Below are 7,497 nucleotides of genomic sequence, written 5' to 3'. Positions count from 1 at the left end.
CAATTGTTTCTTCTCTGAGTTGCTTCACCTATTGTCAGCATCTCTGTTCATGTTGCTGGAAAAGACATTCTGCATGCTTTTTGATGGTGGTGTCATGCCAGTGAATGTGTGTATACGGACATCTGTGTTGCACACCACGTGCTCACCCATCCATCTCTGAAAATAGGCTCTGTGTGCATGCAGCCTTGGCGTGTGATACCGTTGTTGCAGGGAACACAGGTGTGTAGGTGTCTTTTCGGGTGATATGTTTTCCACCTGCAGAGTCCCACCCAGCATTGTAAAGGCAAGATACTGTGGTAGTGCCTATTTACTTTTTGAAGGAAGCTCCCTGCTGTTCTGTGTCCTGGCTGTTTCCAGGTGACATTACCCAAAGCAAATGTGTGACCGTTCTGGTTTCTCGAGGCCCTCTGCAGCATTTATTGTCAGCAGTCTTTTTGCTAACGACCATTCGGAGTGGTGGGAGACGGTACCTCATAGTTTTGATTGCAGTTCTCTATTAATTAGCGATTTGAAGCCTGTTTCCTATCCTTTCGATAAAAAAGAAAAGAAAAACCACATTCATGTGTCTTAAAGTAACCTCTTGAAATTGTCTTCAAACTTCCCTGTGTTTTGATATGCTCTCCAATTACCAACCCCAACACATTGCTTAACAAGTGTCCCAACAGCCCCACAAACCTTGTGAATTTGAAGTGCTCTGAAAGCCTCTTGATCAAAGTGAAAGTGGGAGAGAAAAAGTTGGCTTAAAGCTCAACATTCAGAAAACGAAGATCATGGCATCTGGTCCCATCACTCCATGGGAAATAGATGGGGGGACAGTGGAAACAGTGTCAGACTTTATCATTTGGGGCTCCAAAATCACTACAGATGGTGATTGCAGCCATGAAATTAAAAGACACTTGCTCCTTGGAAGGAAAGTTATGACCAACCTAGATAGCATATTCAAAAGCAGAGACATTACTTGCCAACAAAGGTTCGTTTAGTCAAGGCTATGGTTTTTCCAGTGGTCATGTATGGATGTGAGAGTTGGACTGTGAAGAAAGCTGAGCACCGAAGAATTGATGCTTTTGAATTGTGGTGTTGGAGAAGACTCTTGAGAGTCCCTTGGACTGCAAGATCCAAGCAGTCTATCCTAAAGGAGATCAGTCCTGGGTGTTCTTTGGAGGGAACGATACTAGGGCTGGAACTTTAGTAGTTTGGCCCCCTCATGTGAAGAGTTGACTCGTTGGAAAAGACTCTGATGCTGGGAGGGATTGGGGGCAGAAGAAGGGGACGACAGAGGATGAGATGGCTGGATGCCATCACCAACTCGATGGACGTGAGTCTGGGTGAACTCCAGGAGTTGGTGATGGACAGGGAGGCCTGGCATGCTGCAATTCATGGGGTTGCAAAGAGTCGGACACGACTGAGCGACTGAACCGAACTGAAAGCAGATTTTTAAGCTGTTGTTACTAGAAGTGTCCATAAGTGGGCAGCACTTTCTCAGGTTCATACGGGGGTTTCCTGGCAACCAGAGCCCTAGAGAAGAGCTGTGTTCCCTGGTTGTAGATGAGAGTGGGATGTGCCAGGGCTCGGGTCTCATTACCTCTTCCCCTTTATGTGCACCACCCAGACAAATGCGAAGCCTCCACAGAAGGCGATGCTGGGGATGCCGTGGAAGTCACGTGGGGAAAATGCCGTGGTAAGAAACTGTTGTGGGAACCCATCTTGAGGAGACTGGAGACCAGACGCCTATTCAAAGCCCTCTCAGCCTAGAGGGCCCACTCTTTGCAGCGTACTGAGCTTGAGTGAACTTTGGGGTGGCCCAGCTGGATCTGGAGCATGGGGTCCCATCCACCAGGGACCAGCCACTCCAGGTTCAAGCAAGATTTCGTTTTGGTACCCCTCCCCAGCTGCCTCAGCTCCAGTTCAGTCCAACCTTGGGTCCCAAGGGTTCTCAGGCTCCTGGGGTGTGAGAGACCAGTGACCCCAGGACTGAGGGGAATACTGCTCACATTTGGTTTTATTTGAAGGTTAATTTTTCTTGCATGGAGGATACAAGTCTTCCCCAGCGTCATGTTTGCTTTGGGTATACAGCCGCCTAATTCACTGGTACATTTATGTCCTCTTCTGGGAATTGTTCTGCCCTGTAGGTAGGTAGAGACTGCTGAGAATTCCTTCTGCTGCATGCTAGGGCCTTGTGGATTATTTATTGTATGTGTATGACGGTCTGTATGTTAATCCCAAGCTTCTAATGTACAAAACTTGGTTGATACATGTGTGCGTTGGTTATCAGATTTTTAGATCATACCCAATGGAATTTTCTGAGGCAATTGTTCCTTCTCTGACATGCTTCACTTAGGAGCATCAGCATGTCCATTCACTTGCTGCATACTGCATGCTTTTTATGCCAGTGCATATGTGTATATGGATGTGTGTGTGTGTCCCACATACTTACCACTCATCTCTGAAAATGACCTCTAGGTGTGCATACAGTCTTGGCCTGTGATAAATATTGGTGCAGTGAACACTGGGGTGTGTAGTTGTCTTTTTTGGATGATCTTGCAGAGTCCCAGCATTGAAACGGCCAGATACCGTGGTAGCTCCTATTTAGATTTTGAAGGAAGCTCCCTGCAGTTTTGTGTCCCGGCTGTTCCCACTTGACATTACCCGAAGAAAATGTGGGAGGGTTCTGGTTTCTCCAGACCCTCTGCAGCATTTATTGTCGGTGGTGGTTTTGTGAATGGTGGAAGGTGGTAGGTACCTCTTTATGGTTTTGAAGTTCAGTTGTTATTAATTAGTGATCTGGAGCCTTTTTCCTGTGCTTTCCAAATAAAAGAAAAAGAAAACACTAATGTGCTTTAAAGTGACCTTTGAGATTATCTTTTTGAATGTCCCCTGTGTTTTGATATGCTCTCCGATTACACATTGCATGAGCGGTGTCGCTGCCTCACAGGGTTTGTGAATCTGAAGTGCTCCAAAGCACTGATTTTTAAGCTGCTGTTACTAGCGGTGTCCACAAGGCAGCAGTACTTTCTCAGGCCCATTTGAGGTTTTCCTGGCATCGAGAGCCGTAAAGAAAAGTTGTGTTTCCTGGGTTGTAGATGAGTGGCATGTGCCAGGGCTCGGGTTCTCCTTAATCTTCCCTGTCATCTGCACCACCCAGAAAAATCCCAAGCCAGCAACAAAGGCAATGCTGGGGATGCCGTGGAAGCTGGGTGGGAATATGTGGAGGTAGGAGGCTGTGGTGGGAACCCACCTCGCAGAGACTGGAGACCAGGTGCCACAGAGCTCTCAGCCTAGAGGGTCCACCTTTTTTGGGGGCCTGTGAGGCTTGGTTGAGCTGTGGGACAGCCCACCTGCATTGGTGAGTGGGGTCCCATTCCCTGTGGTCCAGGCCCTCTAGATCCAAGGTGCCTCCTCCCAAGTTTCTTCAGTTCAGCTCAGTCTGGCCTTGAGTGCCACGGCTGCTCAGGTTCCTGGGGTGTGAGAGTTGTCCAAGGCCCCCAGGCCTAAGAAGACTCTTCACATTTGGTTTCTTTTGAAAGTTAAATCTTTCTTGTGCGGTGGATACAGTTCATTTCCAGTGTCCAGTTGTTTGGGGTGTACAGCCACGTGATTCACTTCCATATATGTCTTCCTCTTGGAATTGCCTGGCCCTGATCGTAGTTAAAGGCTGCTGAGCAGAATTGCTTGTGCGCTATGCTTGGTCTTTGTGGATTATTGTACATATTTATGACCGTCCCTCTGTGAATCCCAAGTTCCTAATTTACAAAACTCAGTTGAGAAATGTATTCATTGATACCAACGTTTAGGCACCAAAGAGTTCTCCTAGGCTGTTGGTCCTCTCTGCCTTCCTTCCCTTAGGATATTCATCAGTATATCTGTTGTTGCTGGAAGACAGTTTTCATGCTTTTTTATTTCTCTGTTATTCCAGGGAATATTTGCTCATGCCTGAGTGTGTATATGCATTTATATGTGTGATTATGTTTGTTTTACCATGTTTATCCACCCATCTGAAAATGGACACTTGAAGGTGCTTGCAGTTGTGTTGTTGTTGCAGGAAGGGTCCACAAGGCGGCAGCATCACCTCGGGCCCTGCTCTTGTCTTTGGCAACTGGATCCTCCAAGAGCTCTGCACCTGTAGGAGTGCAGTGTGCCAGGGCTTGTCTCATCATCTTTCCCCTTATCCTGCCCCCCCCAGAGAGATACCTCAAGTGCGATGCTGGGGATGCATAGGAGACTATCCGTGGGAACCCCACATATTCTGTGTATAGGACTGTGCTTGTTAACCCCAACCTTGTAATTTAGAAAACTCGGTTTGTAAATGTGTTCACTGGTACCAGTTTTTAGATTCTGCACATAGGAGTTTTCGTAAGGTGTTGGTCCCTCTCTGTCTGACTTCCTGTACCTAACTAAGATCACCACAAGATGGTCACTTAAGATCATTCACGTCATTGGAAAAGGCATTTTGCATGCTTTTTGATTGGCAGGTCCTATTCCAGTGTGTATGTATTTTTTTGTGTGTGTATATATATGTTCTACACACACACGTTTATCACGTTTATCCATACATCTCTGAGCATGAACTCTGTGGGGGCTTGCAGCTGTGGCTGGTGATAATATTGCTGCAGTGAATGTTGGGATGTAGGTGTCATCTGGAATTACATTTGTTAACTTGGAGAGACTCAAGAGAAACCAGGAGTGAGAAGGCCAGATTATGTGGTAGACCTATTTTTAGTTTAAGAATCTCCATACTGTTTTTTTCCCTTCTATTACCAGGTTACATTCGCTGAAAACCCTCTTTGACTTGACTGATTGTAGATTTTTTAATGATACCCCTTCTGATTGGCATGAGGTGATACCTCAGTATTTTCGTCTGTATTAGTCTAACAGTCTTTTAGTCTTTTTTGTCCTCCATTTTTCCTTTTGAGAAATGTTAAGGTTTGTCCTCATATTTTAATTGTGTTGTTTTTGCTTTTTTTTAAAAATATTATTGGAGTATGTTGCTTTACAGTGTTGTGTTAGTTTTTGCTGCACAGCAGTGGAAGAGCTGTAAGTGCACACACACCCCCTCCCTCCGAGCTCCGTTCCACTGCGGCTTCCCGCTGTGCGTTAGTGCCACCGTCTCAGTTCATTCCAGCCCCCTCCTCTCTCGTTTTCCCAAGCGTGTGCTCTACTCTGCATCTCTCTTTCCGCCACGCAAATAGTTCCACCAGAAACTTAATAACACACAGTTTTTGACAGTATTTCCTTTCCTAAAAGACTAGTAGTAAATTAAAATTTCACCTACAGCTCTTCTTTCTCAAAACATTTTTCTCAGTTATTCCATCGCAGTGTTATTCTAAGAAAGTCTGATGCCAAGATCTTCTATGCTATTATATGGAAGATTAAAGTTTACTGTGGTGTGGTAAGACTACTCAGTGATTGATTGTCACTGGAATTTGATACTCCAACACAAACTCTACGATATATTCAGAAGTCCAGGTTGGTGTCATGTCGTTTTGATGTGTATTTGCTTTCCTTTTAAGATTCCATTTTGCAATAAATATTTTGAAAGTTAAATATTCATACGATTGTTCATCCCAGTGATGCACTTTCTACTTGAAGAGTACATTATGAAAGTGAGAAGTTTCCAGGTTTGAGTAAAAACACTGACCAAAAGGAAAAAAGCTTACCACTATTTAAAAGGGACTAAACACATTAACTGTTCTATCCCTTAGCAAAGGAAACTATCATTTGATGATAATCTTATTTTTGTTTTGGGATGTGTACCCTTCAAGAGTAAAACCTCAAATGTAAGACTTTAATTCTTTGAATGGCTTCTCCTAGATTAACAGAATCTTCTTACCATCAGCCCCAGGTATACAGTACAGATAGATGTAGGACCTGGATGGGAAACTTCCAGCAGCCACGGGGCCAGGTAGGTAGTAGGAGCTAACAGGGCAGGAACGGCAGCCCAGCATTAGCCTGACCTGTATTACAGCAAAGCTGGATAAGTGACTTTGAACTGTCTTTTTATTTTTAGATGGCAGCCATGCATTTTTTTTCCCAGAAATTTATTGGGTGGTGGGAGGGAGTTGGTGACAGTCTGCAAGCTGGAAGCCTCCTTTGGCATCATGAGTTGCTTTGGGTTTCTAAGCCTTCCGTCAAATTTAAAATAACTCTCACTGGTCAAAAATCAGAGAAGCAAGGCTCAAAATCATCATTCTATGTAGTCTTAGTATATAGCAAACATAAGTGATATCATCAGTTTGGAGTATAAATGTGACTTAAGTGGCCCCAGCAACTATGTGTCAGCAGGTTTCTACCAACAACACTGGTGGTGATGCACTGAGAAGTACATGTTTGAGTATACTGTTTACAGTTTGTAATGCTTTTATGTAAACGAACGTCATAATAAACTTGATTTTCTACTGCAGTGTACCACCGTGGAAACAGGCTGAAGGAAGTCTTTTCTTTCAGCATCAGCTACCAGCATGAAGAGAGCAGAGATCAGGGTTTGGTTTTCTAGCCGCAGGGCTATCTGTCGTTTACTGTACAGCCTCGAAAGCCTGGACCTCCCTCACATCAGAATTGTATTGCTTATGCATCATGAGGCAACTTCCCTCGACATTTATCTGCAGGCTTGGTTTTCAGCTTCCCCATCTTGCACTGGGAATGAATAGCATTTCTTCCTTTTTTATTTAGTGTCTCTTACCTGTTCCGTTCAGTCGCTCAGTTGCGTCCGACTCTCTGCGACCCCATGAATCGCAGCACACCAGGCCTCCCTGTCCATCACCAACTCCCAGAGTTCACTCAGACTCACACCCATCGAGTCGGTGATGCCATCCAATCCCTCCCAGCATCAGAGTCTTTTCCTCTCCTCTAATTTTAGGTGGTAGGGCTAAAATGGTTAAAAAACGCAAACATCCGGCCTACATTTCAGCTGAAATGCTTGCTCCGTGATCAGTCCAGTCTAGGTGGTTTTACAGCGGAGAGCTGAGGGAAAGTTATTATTTTAAGAAACTGACATTTTAATGGCACTTTTCCCTTCTAGCATGAACTGCAATGAGGTAACTGGCTGAAAACAGAATCCTCCAGAAGGAACACAGTGATTGATGCCTATGTTGGCCTTAACGGACAGCACTGATTCCTATGGTTGTGGATTTTGTTAAGGGTACTTATATTTCCAGTTTCTTTAAGAAATTAGTGATCAAACTTGGTAAGGTTTCTAATGGCCTCTCACCCAGCTCCCTCAGCGGCCACTCCTCCCTGTTGAGACTTCTAAGGCAGTGCTTCTCCCGCCTGATCTTACAGTAAAATGCCATTTCGATTCTCTTGCTCTAGCAAAACTGCTCTCATCAAGATGACCCTTCAGCAAGCCTGGATGCTCTCGGTGAGCAAATCCAGCTTCTCCACAGGTATTCCACAGAGCCAGCTCCGGGCCATGCTGACACCTGCGCAGCAAGGCCGTCTGGCCATTCCTCTCCTGAAAGCCTCCAGTGCCTCTCTTCTCCTCGGCAGTGGTGTAGATGGTCT

Source organism: Capricornis sumatraensis, chromosome 10 (assembly GCF_032405125.1).
Source record: "Capricornis sumatraensis isolate serow.1 chromosome 10, serow.2, whole genome shotgun sequence".
Taxonomy (NCBI): Eukaryota; Metazoa; Chordata; class Mammalia; order Artiodactyla; family Bovidae; genus Capricornis; species Capricornis sumatraensis.
Note: the sequence above shows the minus strand (reverse complement) of the source record.